The sequence below is a fragment of the Gopherus evgoodei genome, chromosome 9 (assembly GCF_007399415.2).
Source record: "Gopherus evgoodei ecotype Sinaloan lineage chromosome 9, rGopEvg1_v1.p, whole genome shotgun sequence".
Taxonomy (NCBI): domain Eukaryota; kingdom Metazoa; phylum Chordata; order Testudines; family Testudinidae; genus Gopherus; species Gopherus evgoodei.
Genome location: NC_044330.1, coordinates 25,504,279 through 25,529,498, shown reverse-complemented (window position 1 = coordinate 25,529,498; position 25,220 = coordinate 25,504,279). Strand labels below are relative to the sequence as shown.

Sequence of the window (25,220 nt, the reverse complement as noted above, 5' to 3'; positions counted from 1 at the left end):
ACAGTGGCTCCCCAGCTGACTGACATTCTGGCAGCTGGAAAAATACCCACTCACGTTAGGACTGAGGGTCCAATCCTGCTCCAGTTGAAGGCAGTGTGGGTTTTCAAGAGTGGCAGGAGCAAGCCTCTCAAGGGACTCTTCAAGGGGAATTTACGACAGAATGCTAGCAGTGATAACCCTCAGAACAGACAATAATCTTTCTTATAACAGGCCCCAGAAATTTCTCAGAACTTAATAGCTCCAGCAGCCAATTTTGCTTAATCAGCCTATTAATATTTATGAGGCAATTAAAATGAAATTGACTAATCAAATTTTAAACAAAGACAAGCTAAGTGAAAAACGTGTGTAGCTGAGAAAAAAAATCAGCCCTTCAATGCTTGTGTTCCATTGCTACAATAGAAGACAGTGTAAACAGTTGTAACTATTATTTTCAGGGATCAGAGGCCATGTCTACACTACCATTTATGTCAGCAAAACTTACGTCGCTCTGGGGTGCCGAAAAAACACTCCCTTGAGCAACATAAGTTTCATTTGCATAAGTAGTGGTGTGCATAGCTGTCAGCGGGAGAGCTTCGCTAGTTGCCATAGCTATCACTGCTGGTTGAAGTGGTTTTATTATGTTGACAAGAGAGTATAGAGCAGCTACATGAGTGATCTTACAGCAGCGAGTTTCATCCGTACAGCTGTGCCACTGCAAGGTCGCTAGTGCAGACATGGGCAGAGAAGATAAAATGTAACTCTTAAAAAGCCGGTGGACATATCTCAAAACAAGGCTTTATTTATTCAAACCATTTTACTAAATTCATTTTTGAAGAATTCCAACCTTTTGTTAATTAGAAATGGGCCTTGCAAAATCCATCCCATCATAGCAGGGCCTGTTAGTACAGACTTGGTTAAGGCTCAGCCTGTCAAATAAAGGGGTTTATAGATCTGTCATGAATATTCCCTTCACAATGAGGTTTGTTACTTATGACACTAAAGATCAGATTTCCAAAAGAGCTCAGCACCCCTGTTAGGATCACATTTTCAAAAGAGGTCAGCATCCATTTAGGCATCAAATAAGCAGCCAGATTTTCCAAAGTACCCCCCAAAATGAATATGGGGGCTGGATGCTACACACTTTTGATGTGGTCCTGGTCCATGACTAGGGCTACTAGGCACTGTAGTAATAATAAAATCTGACCAATTATTTTGGTGCCTGAAGGGGATTGTAGCTCTTTGGAAAATTTGGCCTCGGTTGTGGTTGCTCAGCATTTGAAAATCTGGCACCTTGTAGCCAGCATTCACTCTCTTGTCAATTAGCATTAGCATGAGCCAGCAGCAGGCAAACCCAAGAATTTTTGACTGACCTGCCTCCAGCTTCCTCACTAAGACACTTATATGGTCCCCAACACCATAGTAACTGAGCTCCATACAATCTTTAATGTACCTTCCTCATCAGACCTCTGAGGCAGAGCAGTGCTGTTACCCCATTTAACAGAGGGGCACTGAGGCACAGAGAGACTAAGTGGCTTACCTATGGTCACACAGGACATCTGTGGCAAAGCAGGGAACATAACCCAGGTGTCGCAAGTCCTAGGATAGTGCCCTAACCACTGGACCACCCTACCTCTCTAACACTAGACGCTGCAGCCTGCATTTTCTGTACACCTCTTCTGTACTCCTGAATGGAGCAATGTCCTAAGGCAGGCAAGGCCATTGAATTGGCCATATGGTACTAGCGGTCTCTCCATCTCTCCCACCTCCTCCTCCTTTCCCTACTGGGGTACAGTAAGGAGTCATAATCCAGGCAGGTGCTAGGAAAGGGGAACAGCAGTGGAAGGAGTAATCTTAGCAGTGCAGCATCCTCCCCAGTGTCCAGCAGAGCAGTCCCCTTTGCAGGGGAGGAGCCTGCAGTATGCTCTGCAGCTGAACTGAGTTCCTGCCCCTTTAGATGAGGTCTCTGCTCATCTCATCCCCAGGATGGTGGGTGCCTCCTCTCCTCACCCCCATTTGGCCTTAGGAGAAAACTGCACATAGCGGCAAGCCAGAGACTCCCGCTGGTAGGAGCAGGTGCAGGGAAAGCAGGGACCTCGGCACATTCAAAGAACTTTCTACCGTTTTAGGTGGACTTTCTCTGCCCTGAGCTGTCTGGCTGTTTGCTCCACTCCTCGCACCCTCAGTCTCTTCAGTCAGCTTCACTCCTCACCTGCCCACCTTATCCTCCTCTCCCGCTCACTTCCTTCCCTCCTAAGTAAACCCATCTCCCACTCACCCCCCGCAAATATGTAACTGCCATCACAAAGTTCACTCTGCTTCCGTGTTCCACCTCTTCCCCTACCATGTGTCTGTCTGGTCTTTTCAGATTGTAAACTCTTTGGGGCAGGGAGCGTCTATGACTCTCTGTACAGCACCTAGCACAACAGGGCACCACTCTTGGTTGGCCCTTTGGCACTACTGTAATAAACATGATTAATACAAACAATAATAAAATGAGCTGCTGAATGCTCATGTCTAGGGAAGGAAAGGGGCTGAGAGGGAAAGGTTCAGTCTGCCAGAAGGAAGAAGTCCCCTTCTCCCCGTTTGCTGTGCTTGCATTTTGTGTTTGTTCCAGGTTGAATTTTCCTCCACATGTACAAATGAATATAAATGCTCTTCTCTGATTCAGACAAAATGCTGCTGCTAAAATAATCTCCTTAGATTATTGCTCGGCAATCCCCCAGTCCTTCCACTGGCTTCTAGTTTCCCATCATATCAAGTACAAGCTTCCTGTCTTTACCCTCTTCCCTCTTCCTGTAAACTTGCTCTTGTCACCTAGTTATCACCCTCCCGCCTCCACTCTTCCAGTGCTGCCTGCTTCAGCTACCTTCTTCTCTGCTCCTCCTGCAAACACCTTCATTCTTTCTTCCATGCTGCCTCTTATCCTGAAACACTCTGAACTGATCTGTAAGGCTGCTCCCCCTTCTCTGTCAAATCTCTTCTAGAGACACACTTCTGCCACAGCTCCTACGAGAAATCAGTCACCATTTCATAGCTAGACTGAGGGGCTGCTGGGGGAGCTGACTGAGGGACAGTTGCTGTTTTTTACTTACGTAATTACAAAATTGAAAAAACAAATGAAATTTATGTGTATATTTTTATATATATTTAATTGTTTTCCCATCCCCAACCCTTCACACTGTGTCCATCTTCCACCTAGACTATAAGCTCTTCAGGGTAGGGATCCACCACCCTGCTTGTAGAGCACCTACCACAACAAGGCCCATTCCTGATCTTAGTGCTACCATGAGATACACAAATAATTAAAAAGATGAAGGTTACCATAAAAAGTGTGAAAATTAAAAGTCAGGTCTCTCCAAAACAGCAATTTAAAAAAATCTTGTGATCTTTAAGCCAATCACATAATTTAAGCCAATTTCATGTTTTTGAAGCCTTGGGGTTGACAACACTGCATATCCCCTAGTAGGAGAATAGGGCCCCAGATTTGATTTAATTTTTTATTTTTTTAACCTGAACACACCCTACAGTCTCCAGACCTGAGTCATAAACCTCTTTGAAATGACCACAGACAAAAGGATTCATGTGTGGAAAAGACTGTACAAGCTTGGCTAAAAAGTCACTCCTCCTCTCCGGAAAGCTTTGCATGGCTGCCTGGAAGAGCCATCCACTGTCTCACAACAGCATCCATGGCATGATTAGTTGTAAAAAGCAAATTAAACAGAAAGCACCTCCGCAGCTCTACGAACATTTTAGACCTCACAAAGAGTTTTATATTTTCTACTTACACATTGTTAAAGATTTTGATGGGTTTTCTTTCAGTGCAGGGGACAATCCTGGAGGGTGTTTACACACTATCAGAATTAGAAAACAGATTGTTTGGGAAAAGTAAGGAAGAAAACCATGCATAATATTTAGGGAGAAAGAAAAGAGAGAGCAGAAAGCATTGTCTGTGCATAAAATGATGTTAATTTTTCTTTATTTTTATTATGTGAAATTTTTGACCCCAATTTTTAAAGGGGTGTTTTGCACATTCCTCTTGGGCATACAAACTTTTAAAAATTTGGAGTCATTGCTACTTCTGGGTTTTTCATCTCATTATCAGCCCAAGTTTTTTGTAGCTCATTTGATGAATTTTCTGTTTACTTTTTATGATGGAGGAGTCACGACCCTGGACCCAATCCTGCTATTATTGAAGTCAACAGGATTTTTGCCACTGATTTCATGAACTAGATACAGTACATTTTCATTCCGGGGAGGGGAGCAGTTAGTGTGTGTTTGTAAAAAGTTTCTTTCTGTGGGACTCAGGATGTTACTCTGAAGCTGCTGGGTGGGTTGGTATGGGAAAAGTGGTCTTTGTGTACTGTTGATTAAAATGTCAGAAAATTAGCATTGAATAAGTGATAATACACTTTTTATGCACGCTTCTGTTGTAGTTTTTGTTAGTTAGCCATTCTGTTGCACAAGTGTACTTTGTTCTCTCCCTGGGGGTTTAGTTAGCAGGTATGTTAGGCCTCTTTACTTATCTTTCAAAGTTTGTCTTTACTCTGAAATTGAGTTTTGCTGCCTCTGGGAAATTCTGTGACCAACAGTGATCATTTAAAAACAAAGAGGTGTCCTTGTGGCACCTTAGAGACTAACAAATTTATTTGGGCATAAGCGTTAGCCCACGAAAGCTTATGCCCAAATAAATTTGTTAGTCTCCAAGGTGCCACAAGGACTCCTCGTTGTTTTTGCTGAAATAGACTAGCACGGCTAGCACTCTGAAACCAGTGATAATTTAAGTAAATTTCCTTTTGATTGCTGTCAAATACTGCATCCGACTAAGTGGGTCTTCACCCACAGAAGCTCATGCTCCAATACGTCTGTTAGTCTATAAGGTACCACAGGACTCTTTGCTGCTTTTACAGATCCAGACTAACAAGGCTACCCTTCTGATACTTGTCAAATACTGGTGTGTTCTGATGCGGTCTCTTTCTGTTTTATCCCAAAGTAATAGGTATAAAAGTCTCCCTCGGGAATGTACTAGGGAGGTTAGTAGCCTACACTAATATGTGGTTAATTACACTTAAAATTAAATCTATTAAGATTGTATGGGGTACTAAGCAACAATACCTGTGACTCTGCTGGTGGTTGTGTTCTTCTATATGTCTTCGGTTTTTGCCCTTATCACACATGAATTTTCATTAAAACTGCTGAAGTAAAATCACTCTCCTAGTTATAATTAATAAGGAGCCCAAGCTGGGAAATTCCAATCCAGGTTTTCCCGAAGTTTGGGGGTGATACAGACCATATTTATTCATGTTACATCAGATTAAAATTGTAGGCTAATGATCAGGTAATGAGAAAAAGATAAAACTAAGTCATGTTTTAAGAAATTAAGAAAGTACATTTTATTTATCAATCCTTCATCACTAAGATTATGTGAGAAAGAAAAGATATTTTCTTAGTCTCTTCCAGCACTCACAGAGTTCACATTGACTGGGGATTTGTAACAAAAATATTATTTCCAATATACATTTAGTCTCTTTCAAAGAAATGCTTCAGCCTAGCTCTTATTTTGTGTCCCACGCGGATACAATATCCCCTTTTGTTCTTAGCACAAAGGATTCTCCCACACCACAGGAAACTCTTACCCCAAAAAAAAAAAGGTGCTCTTTGCAACATTAGAGATGAAAGAATTATAAGGGAAATCCAACTACTTCACATATGAGAAAATCTTCTAAAAAGTACTTTCATTTTCATCTATACTATTGTTTGTATTGTGGCAGCTCTGAGAAGCCCCAGTCAGGATCAGGGCCCGGGTACTGTACACTGTACAAACGAAGAGTAAAAGAATGGTCTCTTCTCCGAAGACTAAAAAATATTACAGCAAATACTAAAGGCTTGTCTGCACACAAAAGTTGTTCTTTAACAATACGAGTCTACTTAAAGTGGTACAATCCTCCTAATGTGGACTCAGTTATAACAGTATAAAAATGGTTATATCAATACAGTTTATTCTGTACGTGAAGAGGAATAAACTGTACCATTGTTTATACTGGTATAATTGCATCTATATTGGTGGTTGTGCCATATAACTTTTTCAATATAAAAATCACATCTATAGCCATTATTGTTACATTAGTACAAAATCTGTGTGTAGTTTAGGCCTAACTTACAAAAAACAATCTTCTGAAGTAATCAGTAGCTGGCGCTGTAGTTTAGCTGTAATGTCGCTATTTCACAAGAGGCAAAATTCAGGGGTCAGCAGCCCCTGAACTGGCACAAGACAGATCTCTGTTACTGTCCTACCTCAGCAAAAAGAGGCAAGAACCCATTCACAATACATTAACTTAACACCTAAGGTCAGCTCAGTGATGGATTCTATGAAGCAGCCTCTAGAAATACATGAAGTCAAAGGAACTATTCTTTCAATAAAAATGAATCAACTAGAAGTTATGTGAGAGTCAGTGAGGGTTATTCTGGTACCTTGAGTACTGTAATTCACAAAGCCTTCCAAGGACAGGGACATTCACAGACTTCAGCTAAGAACACTTGTAAAAGATACTTCACAAAAAGGCATTACCTGAGCAAAACCAATTTATCTTCAAATTCAGTTTGTCAGAGCTTATTTATTTTATACAAGAAATTACCATTTACTTATGTGTCCCCTTACCAATGGTTCTACAGTTAGCATTAAATTATAGCTTTAAACCACAGCTCTTCGTACAGGAGCTCAAGGGTACACTGACACAGGGGAAGCATAGGTCAGAGCAGCCTTTGAAAAGGCACAATACATGCGCCTCACCCCCTACGATGGCTTTGCTCTGCTGCTGTAATGTGAAGGCAAGAAGATATCTATGCTCACAACTGATCGTTCCTTCCCATAGTTGGCACAGTGCATGCTAGCTAGCCAGGGTGCAATGACTGTGAATACAACTAGCAATGGAGGTTACTGGTTCCCACTCCTCTTCCCCCAACCTCGCCTTCTTGTGCATGGGACAACTCAGAATCTAATTCTTCATTAATGTATTATATACCTTGCAATAAAATATATAAGCACTTGATTCAGTACACTCCATTTGAGTGTACGTTATTTACTGATGTCATTAAAATGTGGACTAGTTTCAGAAGAGAATAAGCATCTGGCATGATTTTAAGAGACATTAAAAACTCATTAAAAATGACCCTGAGTTAAACAAGAACAAGAAAGGACAAATGGGAACTGCTGCACCTAATAAGCCATAACCCTAGCAAATGGCATCAGAATTCAACACAATTAAGCTATAGATTTCACTATGGGGTTTGCTTCTTGTTAGTTTCAGTTCATGTAATAAAATAATAATCAAAATAATTAGAATAGATCCACATTTATCCCAGTGAAATGGAGGATAAAGAATTTATCTGGATAATTAGCGACTTTTTAATGTAAATAATTCATATCAAGGGACATATAGCAATTGAAATAATAGGGGTTTACAACTAGATGAGTAGATAAATTAGTTTCTGCTGACTTCAGACCACTTTCTTTTTCTCATATATACACATACAGTTTAGAAATGACAAGTGTGACAAAACAAGTAAAATATTTTCCTCCATTTTCCTCACATTTAAAGGCCTGATTTTTTTAATAAGTTGAGTATACGCAATTACTCTGATTGTGTGTATATATCTATTTGCTTATGCAAATATTCGATTCATATGTGCAATCCCACAGTTAAGCACACAATTGTGCAAGTAACTTTTTAAATATCAGATATTTAATACTGAATGGCATGGAATATTTATAAAAGTAATTTCTCTTTAATCTGAGTACTTTAATGTGATTACTGGACACCCATATGTGAAGATCTTATGCTAACCCAGCCCTTTTTCTAGTTGAAAGGTCAGGGAGAAGCACAACCAGATTCATACCAACCCAAATATCCACTCTCTTAATAAAAGTCTAATGTTAAGCACAGTCTGTAACATATGCCATTGAACTTGATTTGGCAAAAAGTAGGGCTGTCAAGTGATTTAAAAAAATTATTGTAATTAATCATGCAATTAAAAAAATTAATCATGATTTAATTGCACTGTTAAAGAATAACAGAATATCATTTATTTAAATATTTTGGATGTTTTCTACATTTTCAAATATATTGATTTCAATTACCACACAGAATACAAAGTATACAGAGCTCACTTTATATTATTATATTTTATTACAAATATGTGCACAGTAAAAAACAAAAGAAATAGTATTTTTCAATTCACCTAATACAAATAATATAGTACAATTTTTTATCACGAAAGTCAAACTTACAAATGTATGGTGGCAGGCCATATTCTGTGCTGATTTTTACCTGGTGCAGCCCCACCAATGTGTGTAATGTGTTTCTCTCAACTGCCCCAGAATACACAAAGACAGAGATAATGAAAATACTTTGCACTTGTACAGCACCTTCCATTGGAGAATCTCAAAGTGTTTGAGAAATTTACATGTCTGTGTAATTTGTATTATTGGTCTCCTTTTATAGATGGGGAAACTAAGGCACATAGAGGTTAAGTGATTTATCCTGAGTATGACTGGAAATCTCTGGCAAAGTCAGAAATGGAACCAGTCTTGCTCAACTGATACTCCTGTACTTAGACCATATGCATACAGTAGGAGGGACCCATGTTAGCCAGAACCATGTTTTTATTAATACTCTTTTCGTACAGTTTGCTTGGCTGTGTAAATTAGGTTCTACACTAGGGACCTAGTCCTACATCCTCTTACTCATGTGAATACAGCATTTTCAGGATGAAGCCCTACATTTCTAAAGGCCAGATTCTGTTATCTTTATTCATGGTGGACTGGGTGTCTATTTTAGATGAGTATGGGGGGCAGAATCTGGCTCTAAATGAACAGAGAAAATGCTTGGTAAAGCCAAAACAGAGGAACACAGGACAGCATGGCACTTTTACTCTCATATCCTAGAATGTGCAGTGTTGCTGTAGCCGTGTCAGTCCCAGCATATTAGAGAGACAAGGTGAGTGAGGTAATATATTTTATTGGACCAACCTCTGTTGGTAAGAGAGTTTAGAGACAGAAGAGCAAGCTCTTCTTCAGCTCTCTGCAGCTCGAAAGCTTGTTTCTCTCATCAAAAGAAGTTGATCCAATAAAAGATATTACCTCACCCATCTTGTCTCTCTAATATCCTAGAATATGCTGTCACACAATCCAAAGATTGGGGCTATTCAAATTTCTCCTGCATTTTATAACAACAATATTTGCTGAGAGAATCATAAGTGAGAACAGGGCTGGTCTTACCATGAGGCGAACTGAGGCGGCCACCTCAGGTGCCAGACTATAGGGGGGTGCCATTAGGACCCAAAGTGTAGAAAAGTGTGTCTGCAAATGGTGCATATGTATTCTCTCTGCTCTAGATGCACAGAGATGGTGGAGTGCTGTGCTGGAGGAAGGAGGGCACAAGACACATAACAGGAGGAGAAAAGGTGAGAGGAAATAATGGAAAGCAGCAGGAGCTGCAGGGAGAGAGAGGAGGAGGAACCTCTTATGTACCTCTCTAGCACCTCCAGGAGACTGGACTGATTAACACCAGCTTCTCAGGTAGCTTCCTGTTTCCTGCTGTTTCCCTGAACCCACTTGAGGAGAACAGGCAGTCAACTGAAGTAGTAGGAGCCAGTTAGCCCTTAAGACACTGATCTCTTCCCTCACTCAGGCCCTGCTACTAGCCTGCTTATTTGTCCCCTTCAATTGAGTGTTGAGAGCCACTATTGATGGCACAGAACAGCAGTCATGAGTGAAAGAAGAAAACGCTGCTCTGGGGCAGCATTCAGAAAAAGAAAGCCAGCAAAGGAAGCGTTTCTATCTAAGCAGGAAGGAGCTCTCCTGAGATACATAGACACAAATGTTCACGGTGAGCCTTCTGGCCCCAGTGAGGATGAGTGGTGAGGAGATGCCTGATATTCCACTTAGAGTGCAGGTGACCTGGCAGCTGCTGCAGCATCCATATCTCCATCTCAAATGGATGTAACCATGTACATTCCTGAAGAAAAGTGTAGATCAGAGAAGAGTGTGGTGGAGGCACAAGAAACTGCTGCTGCAGAGTTTAGTTCCTTAAGTCTAGATGATCCAAGACTGTGGACCCACTTGAGCAGTAGCCTGAGGGACTTCCTTGTACTGCATGGGCTACAGCAAGTGAAAAGCTTCATGTTCTCCAAAGACAATGAAAATAGAAGTTTCCATCCAACACATTATTGGCATGAAATCCCCAATGGTGACAAAGTGCACAGACCGTGGCTTATGTACTCAAAAAACCAGAATGCTGCATACTGTTTTTGTTGCAAACTCTTCCAGTCTAATGGTCCAGCCACATTGGGTTCTACTGGAAGAAAGGACTGGAAAAATCTGGCTAGAAATCTGGCATGCATGAGAAGGCAGCAAATTACCAGAGAGCATTCCATACGTGAAAAGAGCTTGAGATGACACTAAAGTTAAAGAATGATCAGCATCAAGAAAAGATTGCATCAGAGTCTCTTTACTGGTAAAATGTTCTGAAAAAGTTCATTGCCATTGTGAGAATGCTTGCTAAACAAAACCAAGCACTGAGTGGCACTTCAGTTCAGCTGTATGTGCCAAACAATGGAAACTTCCTTAAAACTGTGGAGCTGATGTCTGAGTTTGATGCTGTACTCCAGGAGCATCTAAGAAGAGTCACCAACCAAGAAATTTACACACACCACTACCTTGGAAAAACAATTCAAAAGGAGATCATACAGTTATGGCAACAAAAGTTAAATAGAAGATTGTGGCAGATCTGAAATCAGCAAAATATTACTCTGTTATTCTGGACTGCACACCTGACATCAGCCATATGGAACAAATGACTTTAATGGTGTGTTTTGTAATAACAACAGAACCTAGTGAAAATGTCCTTGCAATGGTGACTGTCAGAGACCATTTTCTAGAATTTACCGACATTGATGATACTATAGGAGCTGGTATGACAAATGTGGTTCTTAAAAAGCCGGAAGATATGGGAATAGCAACAACTGACATGAGAGGTCAGGCCTACAATAATGGTGGCAACATGAGAGGAAAGAACAGAGGATTGCAGACATAGATCCAAGAGTTAAACCCTCGAGCTTTTTTTGTCCCATGCAGTTCTCATTCATTGAACTTGGTGGTCAGTGATGCAGCATCAGCTTCTAGTGAGGCTGCTGAACTTTTTAATGTAATTCAAAACATCTATGTATTTTTATCTGCATCAACTCATCGATGGCAAATTTTGAAGCAACATCTGGGAACATCCTCTCTGACACTGAAACCACTGAGTGCCATACAATCAGAAAGTCAAGTGGAGGCGATAAAGCCTATCAAACACCAAATTGGGGAGATAGATGATGACACAGTTGCCATTATGGAGTATAATGCTATGACAGGAACCGTTCATGGGAGAACAGTGGCAGAGGAAAATGGAATCACCAGAAACATACGTAACTTCAAATTTCTATGTGGCTTAGTGTTGTGGCATGACATACTGTCTGAAATAAATGTTGTAAGCAAGAAACTCCAAGGTGTTGACCTTGATATATCTGGAGCAATAGAACAACTAGACAAAGTCATACCTACACTCTTACTGGTCAGATGAGGGATTTCAAAATGTTCTGAAGAGTGCACAGAAGTTGGCAGAGGAACTTCACACTGAAGCTATTTTCCCACCCATTCAAGAATACAAGAGTCACCGAAGGAGACATTTTCATTACGAGGCATGGGATAATCCCATAAGAGACCCCAAACAACAATTCAAAGTTGAATTCTTTAACCAGGTACTAGATCGTGCAATACAGTCAGCGTTTCATGCAGCTCAAGGAACACAGCAGTATATTTGGGATGTTGTCAGGGGCGGCTCTATGTATTTTGCCGCCCCAAGCATGGCAGTCAGGCGGCTTTCGGCAGCGCACCAGTGGGAGGTCCACTGGTCCTGCACCTTTGGCGTACCTGTCTCCGAATTGCCGCCGAACCACAGGACCGGTGGACCTCCTGCAGAAACGCTGTCAAAGGCAGCCTGACTGCCACCCTCATGGTGACCAGCAGGCAGCCTCCTGCGGCTTGCCGCCCCAGGCACGCACTTCGTGCGCTGGTGCCTGGAGCCGCCCCTGGATGTTGTATGAGATTCCAAAACTCCTCACTATACCTGAAGAAGACCTACACCAGCAATACAGGGCATGACTACATGCGCGATATTGATGCGAGTGATTTAGGTGATGAACTAAAAGCCCTTTCAAGATATATTTCAGCAGGATCAACTCCAATGGCTGTTCTGGAATATATGTGCTCAAATAAGATGACCATCCTCTTTCTAAATGCTTTTGTTGCTCTGCGCATACCTCAAACACTTCCTGTAACAGCTGCCAGTGGAGAACGCAGCTTCTCCAAGCTGAGGTTAATAAAAACACATCTACACTCAACAATGACACAGGACAGGCTGCTTGATCTTGAAACCATCTCAACAGAGCATGCGCTGGCCCAGACTGTGGACCTTCAGGAAGCAGTTCAAATCTTTGCAACCAAGAAGGCATGAAAAGCACCAATTTGATTATTCAAACAGATAAAAATGCCAATGTTTACTATGCAGACAAGAAAAGTTACATTTGCTGTTCAGGCATTTGAAAGTTAAGTGTTACTTAAAATTTTTGAACAAGGTATTTTAAGTTGTTAATTCTCCTTTATTGAGGTAGGTAGCAGAGCAGTACCATGAAAGGAGTAGAACAGGAAGAAGGCAGAATTGAGACCTTTCAAAGTTTTGGCCCAAGCGAGGGGGTGTGGGGGCATCATTTGAGCTCCCCGCCCCAGTGCCAAAATGTTGTGGGCCAGCCCTGAGTGAGAGGGAAGACATTACTTGCACAAGACTGCTAAACAGTGACACCCAGTTACACTCTCACCTTGCTTTGTTACCTAGTGGCAAATTACAATATATTTAACATGTTGCTCCTTGCATTAAAATTTATAATCACCCATAGACCTGAGAGCCGATCTGCCTTATTGTGAAATGCAAGAAAAGGATCTGTCATTTCTAGCCCATGTTTTTACTAACCAATGTATTTAATTAATAAATCACACAGCTGCTTCTGGTAAAACAACCTTCAAACCTTTGCAAGAAGACCAGCTGTTGCACTGAGCAGATTATAAGTAGTATTTTTTTTCACTATATCTGCAAGACGTAGTAACCACCATATCAGCTGAAAAAGTTTGCTGTAGTTGCCCTGGAAGGTAGATATCTAAATTTGAATGGAAAATAACTAAAAAAGACTGAGACATAAAAACTGAATGTTGCTTACAAATACAGGACATCATTGTCCTTGAACATGTTTTTAGTGAAACCTAGTCTGGAGTAACTATTAAGTTGATGGTGAATACCCAAGATGCCAGTTATTGCTGACTATGGTGGTGGCTTTTGTTATGTACCCATCTGTCCCACTAAAATATGAATAAGGGCCACTTACTTACTTCACTTAGGCCTCCAGACACTTACTAGATGGTGACAAGTTTTGCTCATTATTTAACTGGGCTGGATTTGAACCAGCAATGTATAATTTGATGGGCTCCATATATTTTCTGTGCAAAACTACCCTCTGATCAGCACTATGGATTTGTGGAATATATTCTGCACTCATTTAACATTCAGAACACACACCATATAGACATCAATGAAGTTATGCATGTAGGACAACTGCAGAATATGTAAGAGATCTATTCTGTAGTGCAAAAGAGAAACACAATGCCTGGGTGCTGAAACAGTTTGTATAGTGGGGGTGCTGAGAGCCATTGAACCAAACTGTAAACACTTTCAAGCTAAGAGGTGCGGTAGCACCCCTAGTTCCAGCATCTATGCAACAAAGCATATAGGAGTAGATAATTTGACTCTATGGTTTTACTAGAAAATCAGTTTTGTAGCTGTGATAATTTAGTCAGCAATAAAGGGTGCTGGTGACTATACAATGGAAGCTGTTTGTTTTACAATGAGGATATTAATAACATTTGGAAATTTAAAATCTTGCTTTTGTATAAACAAAGAGAAAAGAGAAACATGTCCAGCATATTATTCTCTCTTCTCTTTAAGTTACAGTGACAGGAATTATGCTCTGTAAACAAACTTCATCTCTGGAAAAAATGACAAAGAACATTTTATGGCCAAGATTCAATGGTAGAAGTGAGAAACACTTAGGGCCTCATCCTATTTGCAATGAAATCAATTGATTTCAATGGGAGCAGTAGGAAGCCCTTCACAGTCAAGCCTAAGGAAGTTTAGCTTTAGGATTTATTTGGGTGCATTTACATGCCATTTGGCAGTGCACGTTTATCTGACAGATGGAGACAAAGTGACTTTTTTTCCCCCTTTCTACTGATGCTTTTGCCTTTTTTTTTTTAATGGCGTCAAATACTATTCTTAACCATAGGGTTGGAGCTCCAGAAATGTAGGAATGAATGTGAGGTCTTATGTTTATGTCAATACGGATTCTTCATTCATACAGTTGCAGCAAATGACGGCAACCATAATAAATGGAAAGGCACGCCAACTACACAACAGGTCCCAGAATATTCAGAAGGTCACTTTCCCAACTGTAGTTTTCAGTTTGTTTATTTCAGACAACAAACTGGCAAACTGAAATAGCTAAATTGTGGTCACGTTGCCTTCCCCTATTTCCCTGACCATCTGTCACATCATAGTGCTATCCAATTTCCTCCGATCTCTTGCCACACTGTAAACCCTCCCTCAGAAGCACTTGGGCAAAGTTGCCCACTTTTCCCAGCCCAAGGCATCCTTAGGAAATTGCTTGGGGGGTCTAAAAAGGGGAAAATCACAGTTGTGGTAATCTATAATATAGAGCAGTGGTTCCCAAACTTGGGACGCCACTTGTGTAGGGAAAGCCCCTGGCGAGTCGGGCCGGTTTGTTTACCTGCCCCGCTGCAGGTCTGCCCAATCACGGCTCCCATTGGCTGCGGTTCACTGCTCTAGGCCAATGGGAGCTGCTGGAAGCGGCGCAGGTCAAGGGACATACTGGCCACCGCTTCCAGCAGCTCCCATTGGCCCGGAGCAGCGATCCGCAGCCAGTGGCAACTGCGATCGGCCGAACCTGCGGACGCAGAAGGTAAACAAACCTGCCTGGCCCGCCAGGGGCTTTCCTTGCACAAGAGGCATCCCAAGTTTGGGAAACACTGATATAGAGGAATGGCCCCCAAACACTACAGGTGCCAGTATGGGATAGTCTCTCTCATTCCTAATAGCCTCTATTGAGGATCAACATGGAAAACTGTATATTGCAGCCAACATTCTCCATAGGTTACAGTTGTGTATCAAAAACCAGGGCAGGCACCAGCTGCGCTGTAGAACTCCATGGGCCATATCTGGCTCCTGGGCTGCCCTTGCTCCCTCTGTATTCCTCAGTAATTCCCCTGTCTGGAGCAGGTTGGAAGGCCAGTGAAGCTGTATGAGAGCATTTAGCAAAGGTAATGGTCATTTTTCCTACCTGAGGTTAACAAATGGCAACCTTTAAGAGGGTTTTACTTTATTTTAATTCATTTATTTAATGGAACTGTTGTTCTCAGTTACTTCTCTGCTTGCTTCTGGGAGTCCATAAAAAGCATTTGTCAGCACAAATTGTTGCTGAGGAAGGAGTTAGGAAGAATTTACACTGACTCCCCTGGCAACAGAATCGGAAAGGAATTAGCAGTTGCTCCCCAGTCTTCAACAAACCTAATGGGAGTTTGTTTCTCTCCTGCTATTTCCGTGCAATATTTCCAAAATGACACCCCTCTGCCCCCTTACTCAGCAGGCCCTGCTCCACAGGAGACCTGACTTGCTCTTGCTGCTTTCTTCAGTTCAGCGGAGTAATTGTCCCACCAGACACTCATTGCTAATTAAAGGTAAATTTGTCGTGGGATTTTCCCTTGTTTCTCTTAGCATTTTCCAGTTCTTTGTATATTTTTCAGTTCTTCTGATCCATCTCTGCAGACTGTGGAAAATTCATCTGATAATCCAGCTTGTTCATTTGTTTTTTTTAAATAAAACAACAGCTTGCAGTGTCTCTGAAAATCAATATTAAAAGCTCAATGACAAAGTGTTTCTAATCTATATCGAGGTTTTCAGCATACACATATGGTAAGAATCCACCCCACCAGCACTGGTCAACCACCTCATTTCTTCATTCATGATCTGTGTTAACTCTTTGGTTTCTGTGGTCTTTTAGGTTTCCACCCAGTTCTTCAAATAGAGAAATGCAGTTTTCCTCTTCAGAAAAGGCAGAGGGCTGGGCGCCCAAAATCTGTGGATTTCAGGAGAGCTGACAGCGCTGGGGATCATCACTGCAGAGGTTTTGTGCATCTTCACTGTTGCCTCCCCACCCTTTGTCTGACTAGGATGTATGCAAAGGATTCTCTGACCAACCTGAGTCTACCCTCCATCAGGAGAAACTACACAAATTAATGCTGACTTGGTCACATTGTAATACCTCACACTATATCTTGATGGCAGCAGGAGAGAGTCTGATAGAGAACAGCTGATCTCCCAGCCACCTCCCATTTTGTCCTCTTCTTATCCACAGAATTTGAACTCCCTTGAAAGGCTTTCAGTGGGTCATAATAGAAGTGGAGGATGCTGTGGAGCCCGCTCTTCCCTCTCCCAGGCCCTCCTTAGTGGAATCTGGGATCCAGGCTTCCTTCTGCTCATACAGAAGGTAACATTTGGCCCTTCATTATTATTAATTGATATTGCACCATTTGTGAATGAAGCTTTACAAGCAAGTAAAATGACTACTGCCTGCCCTGAGAAGTTGCCATCTTAATTAGAAAAGATACCCAGGACAAGAGCACTTCAAAAGCGCTGTGTCAGATAAAAGACAAGACAGTGGTGAATTTCTGTATGGAAAAGTATAGGAGAGAATATTACCACCCTCAACCTATAAAGGCACCATAAGAAGTGTCAGTCTCTCAAGTCCAGTATCCTATCTCTAACAGTGTTCAAACGTGATGCTGCAGAGGAAGACAAAAAATCCGCACAGTCAAACAATGATAACAGTACTGCAAAAGCTACTAATTTTTCCCAAAATAATTAGTTATAGTTTATACCATATTCTCCAATAATATCGAGTTTTTCTAAGGCAATCAGCAAATTTTAAGAGCCACCCCTGATGTCAAATATTTAATGCTACAACATGGTGCAGAGGGGGAATGGAAGACCCTAGATAGCCAGAAACACAACATTTAGAGTAGAGCTACAAAAAATATTCAACCCACACAAAGTCAAACTGACAACATTTACTTTTTTGTAGATTATTATGGGATTAAAAATAAGTATTTCTTCCCCATCTTCACTATCCTTTTGGGGACTGAAGTTGTTTTTTTAAAGGTGCTTTAGTAGATAATTGTAGAGTCTGCTGGTCTGTATAAGAGGTTCCCAACAGTCCAGATTCTGTACTGATCTAGTGTGGGTAACTTTGAAATGATGGATGGACAGCACAGTCAGCAAGCAGTGTTGTTAGTGCCCACTGATAGACCCCATGTGTGGCTGTGAGGCTGCCATATGAGATCTTTTAATTATTTGGGGTGATATTTTAAATTTTGCACTCGCAACATTTTCCAAAAACTTGCTGATTTTGAAACTCAACCTGACAACATACTCAGCTCTGCGCAGCATGTGGGAAGATCAGAGGTCTCCCTTCTCCATGCAACAAGAAGCTGAGCACTTGCATTACAGGAGATTTGGAGGCAGGTTATTTTTTGCTCCCTTCATCCACACATCTAATGCAAGGGATTTTTTATTAATTATTATTATTAATAATTATTTGTACTGTGGTAGCACCTAGAAGCCCTTCCAGGCCCGACTGTGCTAGGCACTGTACAAATGGAACAAAAAGATGGTCTCTACCCCAAAGAACTTACTGTCATATCCACTAGGACGGCTGTGAGGGAAATCCAAGCCTCTGTTCTCTGGACACCCTCCCCCCAGTTGCTTCAAGCTCTTGGAGCCTGAACAGAGTCCAGCCACTGTCCCAATCTAGGGGACCCTAGACACATTCTCAGGGTACAGACATATCCAGCATCCTCCTCCGAGTGTTGGAACTGTGAAAGTAGAATGAATTATATTGTTAAAATAGAAAGGATTAAAGAAATGCTGTCTGTACCTTTAAGCAAAATTTTTGGAATGCTGCAATCCAGGTGTCAGGAATACAGACATTAACATAGAACAATTGCACCGTTTAAGGGCAATTGGTGAAGTATTAGTCTTAGATCGATAAGAGTTAGTAAGGAAGTAGGATAGGCATGCTGTGCCCCAGGTGAATTTTACTGTTTTGCTTTCTTTGTCCTTTTGTGTAATTCCCGCTCTTTTATCTGTATAAATAAGATAGTTTGTGTCTTGCATGGTGCTCACATTATCTGGATGTTATTAGCAGAGCGCTGTGCTAATAAAACAGTGGTCTGACAAATTGTGAGTCCTGAGTCTAACTTTGACAATTTGGAGGTCCCACCGAGATGGCAACCGTCTTCACTGAGGCTGTGTGATTCCTGACCGTTTTTGTAGGATGACCGTGGCAGCCGGCACCTAGGCATTTGGCCAGAGCGGTCTTCCACTAGAGCGGAAAGGCGCACAGCCACAGTGAGGTCTATGCCATCGAACCTGTTGGTTCCCACTCTGTTCTGGTAGGGATCCCGGGATCTGGCATCAGGAATCTGGTCAGGTAATTATTTCTGTGTTTTGTCCGGACTGAGGACTGTCCTGTCTCTGTGTCTATCCGTCCTCTTGTGGAGTGTTTGAGTCTGGGTGCCGTCTCTGTCCGGGGATAGGCCAAGGGGTTCCTGTCCCCGCGGTCTGAGTGAGTGGAATCTGCACAATCGCAGCCGCACCACACCTTGGGTAAAACCCTTAGTGTGAAAGCAAGGGCAATTGAAGCAGTAGCCTGTGGGCTCCTTTTGTGTGTTGCACTGGGCATTGCTCTGACGAACCTGAATTTCCTTCTTGTGTGATTGGTGTGTGAAGTCCTCCTGTATTGGTAACCAGACGTCTAAGTCGGGACCGTTCCCTAAATGAACGCCGGCTCATTTTATGTATTTAGGATGGGTCCGGACTCCGTAAAAAGGGTCCAGACTCCCGTAAATTTCTGGAAAAATGGTCTAGGCTAACTCAGGGGGAATCCCAAAACTCAGTGGCCACTGTTAAAATCTTGGAACAAAGACTGAGTGGACATCTTAAAGGACAAACTCGGCCAACCTAAAACTAAATTGGCTAAAGGAGAGGTTAATTGTTTCATGCCGTGGTGGCAAGAGGCAAATCATAGGTGGACAAAATCAAAACTTGCCTCTCTCAATTATTCAAATAATAAGTTAAAAGCTTTATTAAAAGCCTCCTCTCCCACCACCAGACCAAGCGCTCATCTTTACCCCGTTCTTCAAACCCCAGATCGATCCAACCCCCTTCATACTCCCATCTCATTGTAAAAAGGACAAAAAGCCCCTTGTTCTGTTCCCCTTTGTTGTCTGCCTCAAAAACTGATTCTTTAGTGTTCCACTACCAATTCAGCAAGGAGGGTGGGCTCCTCAACTAGCCCCCACCCTTCCTGGTCCCTTTCCTTGAACATTTCTTTCAAAATTGTGAAATGACCACAATATCACTCACAAACGGTTCATTGGAAAAAGCAGGATCGGGCCCAGGCAAGCAACAGATAAACAAACTGAAAACAGGTTGAAAGCCCTAAGGGAATAGTGTCATAAACAGATAGCTAAGGGTTATTGTCTCTTTCACCTGAAAAAAAGTAACCTGAAACACCTGACCAGAGGACCAATCAGGAAACCAGATTTTTTCAGGTCTGGGTGGAGAGAAGTTTGTGTGTTAGTCCTTTGTTCTTGGTCTTGTGGCTATCTCTCTCTCGGCTATGAGAGGATCTCTGTTTCCTGCCTTTCTAATCTTCTGTTTCCCAGTTGTAAGTACAAAAGATCAGATAGTGATTTATATGGTTTTTTTTGTATTTACATGGTATAGTTGCTGGAGTGCTTTGAATTGTATTCTTTCTGAATAAGGCTGTTTATTCATATTTCTTTTAAGCAATTGACCCTGTATTTGTCACCTTGATACAGAGACCATTTTTATGTATTTTTCTTTCTTTTTACATAAAGCTTTCTTTTTAAGACCTGTTGGAGTTTTTCTTTAGTGGGGAAATCCAGGGAATTGAGTCTGTGCTCACCAGGGAATTGGTGGGAGGAAGAAGTCAGGGGGAAATCTGTGTGTGTTAGATTTACTAGCCTGACTTTGCATTCCCTCTGGGTAAGGGGGGAGGAGAGATTAGCTCTCGGTACTTCTGTTTTCCAAGGCTGGGAATGGGGAGAGTGGAATCCCTCTGTTTAGATTCACGGAGCTTGCTTCTGTGTGTCTCTCCAGGAACACCTGGAGGGGGGAAGGGAAAAGGTTTATTTCCCTTTGTGGTGAGACTCAAGGGATTTGGGTCTTGGGGTCCCCAGGGAAGGTTTTTGAGGGGACCAGAGTGCCCCAAAACACTCTAATTTTTTGGGTGGTGGCAGCTTTACCAGGTCCAAGCTGGTAACTAAGCTTGGAGGTTTTCATGCTAACCCCCATATTTTGGACGCTAAGGTCCAAATCTGGGACTAGGTTATGATATGGTGGCAGCGGTGGGATAGATAGAATCCAGAAGCCAGTAGGAATATTATATTTTTCTTTTCTCTGCTAGGGGCTTTTAAGCAGAGAGAAACAGTTTGGTTTTAAAAGGAACCAGAGAGAATTTTTTTTCTCTGCTCTCTCTTGCAGTTTCTGGCTTGCATATTAAGCAAGGAACCATTAAGGGACTATTAAGGGTCTTTTGTGAAAATAGAACTCCCATTGAGAGTCATTACCAGCACTATACACATGCAAATAAAGTGGTTTTTCTGGTTTACTTTACATTGAAAAGATTAGCTAGAGGAAGAAAGGGAAAAAGGCACTGTTGCTAGGCAGACCCCAGGAGGCAACAGAGCCTGCAGTTCTGACAATAAACACCAGAGGGCACCCCAACACAAGAAAACAGGAACCATGACTTCCAAGGAAAAAAGGAAGGCAGAAGAACAAATCAAAGAAGCTGAACACAGGCGACAACTGGAAAAAAGACAAAAAGAGGTGGAGCTGAAAGAAAAGGAAGAAAGCATCAAACTGGCAGCCTACAAAAGAGAACAAGCAGCCAAAGAGGCAGCCCACAAAAGAAAACTAGAAGAAGAAGAGGTGGCACACAGAAGGAAACAAGAAGAAGATGATGCAGCCCACAAAAGACAGATAGAACTCCAGAGGGAGGCACACCACCAGACCCTGGAATTAGAAAAGGCTAAACAACAGGCTCCAGCCAATCCTAACAACCCTTCGCCAATTATGGTTCCACATCACAGAAAATTTCCCACCTACAAGGCAGGTGATGACACCGAGGCCTTCTTGAAAAATTTTAAAAGAGCCTGTCTTGGGTACAGCATCCCTGAAAACCAGTACATGGTAGAATTGAGGCCACAGCTCAGTGGACCTTTAGCAGAGGTGGCAGCTAAAATGCCTAAGGAGAACATGAACGACTATAAACTTTTTCAAACCAAGGCCAGATACAGAATGGGGATCACCCCGGATCATGCCCGTCGGCGTTTCAGAACCCAAAAGTAAAAACCAAATGTGTCATTTCCCAAACACGCACTGAAAACAGGTTGAAAGCCCTAAGGGAATAGTGTCAGGAGTAAGAAAAGCAGTAAGTGCAGGCATGAACCCCTGGAACAATACTTAAAATGATGAAATCTGAGGTGATAAAGGTGTCATTTTGGGACATAAACAAGTGATTTAAGGAAAGAGAGTGAAAAGTTAACTCTACAGAGGCTGAAGAGAATTAAGCAGTTAAACTTTGTGGAAAATGTTAAAAAGGACCATGTTAAAGAGAAAAAATTCTTGGTTTCTTTGCAGCCATTCTGAAGGGAAAATGGGCCCTTTTTCCAGAAGAATGCCTATAAATAATCCATATATATATACAGCTGTGTAAAAACAAAGTAGTGTAAAGAAATGTTAAGGAAAAGAAAATGTGTATGTATCTATTTGTCTGTGAAAATATGTAACATTCTAAGAATGTAAACCAACACATATGGTTTGTAAAACTCCCGTTTTCTAGGTGTGAGATAAATTGGTTTTGTTTTTGTTTTTAATGCCACTAAAAATTCATTTGACTCTTTAATTCAAAGTTGCAAAACTTACAGACCTTTTTGCAAGACCCAGGTAATTAGTGCTGTTTGGCTTTGGGATTTAGCATTTAACCCTTAAGGGGTAACTTGATTCTGTACAAAAATTAAAATGTTTTTAAATAAAGACCAAGTCATGGCTGCAATAGGGCAGTCAAATCAGGAAACTAGGTAGAGATTCTGGAGTCTTTTTGTTTGTTTGGGGGTTTTTTTCTGTAACAATAGCAGATAAGAGCTGTAATGAAAAAATAAGAAATTAACAGTGACCCTCTGAAGCAACAGCAGAGGTGAGGTGCACAAAACAAAAAGAAGCAATGTTAAAAACACTGAGCCTTAAAATGGCTCTGTGTAATCAGACTGTCACTTTGATAAGGGTACATAAAAACTCTGTAAGAACAAAGCAAACAGTTACACTTTATGTAAAAATTGATATGGCTAATGTTTTTAAAAAGTTATACAGAAAAAATGTGCATTTTCCCTAGGACATGTGCAGTGTATATTGTAAAAAGGGGTAAAAAAAAAATGCAAATGAAACGTGCTGCTGAATTAAAATCCTATTAGGGCTCCAAAAAGAGCCGCAATAGGCTGTGTTTTCTTTTTCAGATCCCTGTGTGTTAAGACTGTGGCCTTGGCTACACTCACACTTTACAGCGCTGCAACTGGGGTGTGAAAAAACACCCCCTTGAGCGCTGCAAGATACAGCGCTGTAAAGCGTCAGTGTAATCAGGGCAGCAGCGCTGCACGCTACACCCGTACGGGATGTGGTTTACATGCAGCGCTGGGAGAGCTCTCTCCCAGCGCTGCCGCTCCGACTACACTCACACTTCAAAGTGCTGCCGAAATCCCAAATGTAGCCATACCCAGAGTCTCTGAGCTCTGCTGATGGTTTTGAATCCAAAAGCCAAGCCTGTGTTAATGCAAATTACCTAACTGATAAAGAAAGGTAAGAACTGCCAGCACAAAAAAAGCTGCAAATAAAGAACATACTTGGTCAGCAAACAAACTGCCTACATAAAAGGCATGGTATAACAAGATACTTTTAACAGATTTGATGCTAATGTTATTGTTAATATTAAACATTAAAATACATTTAATGTTATTAAGTACCCCTGTAACAACTTATAGTGTGTATGATTTTTGGAAAAATCCTTTAAAGAAATATGGTAATGATGCTTCTCAGCTATTACTTGTGAATAAACTTAAAGCTTAACACAGCAGGAAAAACATTACAAACTTGGTCTGCTATATAAGAGGAAAAACTTGAGGTACACCAGCTCATGAATTTAATAACTAAACAGTGGAATAATTTCCACATAACCCTTAAAAAGTAGAAGCCATTAAACCTGGCCTGCTAATAAAACAAACAACAACCAAAAAAAACCCACAAGAAAATATGGGGGTAATTCCTCTGTTTTGCCTGCAATCAGCAAGGGTATTTGTAAAAGAAAGGAATCTTTTAAGTAATAATCAATGCCACTCCAAAAGGGATAGAAAAATGTTTTTTTTTTTGTCTTTCAGATAATCCAAAGTACTGTATAATGGGCTATGTGTATGTGTTAATTCTTGGGGGAAAGTGTTTAAAAAGTGTTAGCAAGCCACCAGAAGACAAATGTAAATGTAATGTAAGTACAGTGTTTACCAATAATCACATTTACTATTTGCCACAACGACAACAAAAGAGTCTCAGCTTACTGTAAGCACTGATTTAGCTGAGTTCTCTATCAATCTTGGCATTAAATGGCAAACAGTTACCAATGATCTGTTAAAAGGTAAAAAGGTAACATAGTTCCTAGAAAAAGAAAAATGTGGAAAACTGGACCATTCATATTATACACGCAAATGGGGACATGTTAAAAATTGCCACTGCAAAAAAACATAACAGCTTACCATTGGTATAACATATTTTCTGCATGGTCTCCCACAACTACTGGCATACTAATGTTACTACCCCTAATTGTCTTTTTGGTTTTAAATTGTATGTGTTTACTTAAAATGTTTCAAATGTGCTGGTAAATAAAACAAATGTGTGCAAAGCTAAAGCCACAGGCCCAAATCACCTCCCAGTATTTTCTATTACATGGACTAAATAAGAACTGACACTGGCAATTAATAATCTTAGTGTCAAAGGGGGGATATGTAGGAGCAGGATTTTATACTGTCCCATAAGAATTAAAGTATAATTTGATTTCATCCTGCTAGCCACCTTTTTTAGCAGAAAAAAATAACCCCCTGGGACTATAAGATTCTGTTTTCCCATATGCATTACAAATTGGGCCCTCTCTTAACTCTTTCTTTTGTTTTAAGATTTAGGTAGTAAGAGACAGGATTCTCTATTGTGTCTATGTTAAGTAAATTAGAGAAACATTGAAGGCCTGGGTCTCAATGTAAATTGTCTTGGTTATTAATTATAAAACTTAGAAAGGTTTAATTTGCAATGCTTTTTTGCTTGATATAAAATACTACTGTTTGTATTCTCAATCTATTTGTGTAAATAAGGAATGTATGCATCAGGAAAAGATAAAGGTGTGAAGGCCATTGTTATAGCCAGAGTCAAGGAAGTAATAGTAAAAAGACTTAAAGAACATCAAAGAATCACCAGACACTGCTTACTACCCCGACGGCTGTTAAACTGTCTGGCATCTCAGAGTGGATACATGCTTCGCCGTGTAAAAATGCACCACCCCCAGTGAACCAATCATCACCTCAGGACCACGCAGAGTCAATTGTGACTCCAGAAGAAGATGAAGAGGAACAGCCTGCAATACCTTACAATCTACGTTCTCATAAGGGTTGCCAGAAGCAGACGACAACCTAAAGCAAGGCCCAAGAAGAAGCAGTAGTGAGCCTAGCGCCTGCTGCCTGGTGGACATAAAACTGTGACTGCGGTTTCCTCATTTGAGGTTGTCAGAACCAGAAGGGCCCTGCCTCCAACATGCGCCTCTGGTGGTGCCTGTTCCTCAACTGCTGGTGTCTTAAGGTCTGGGGAGTCCACAATGACAATTCTTTTATCCAGCAGCAAGTGTGGCTAGCT

General features: G+C 41.3%; 1 protein-coding gene across 1 annotated transcript in view; it reads right to left on the bottom strand.

Moving 5' to 3' along the window:
- PLCH1 (phospholipase C eta 1) overlaps positions 1-25,220 on the bottom strand; it is a 196,146-nt gene that overhangs the window by 156,540 nt on the left and 14,386 nt on the right. The window lies entirely within an intron of this gene.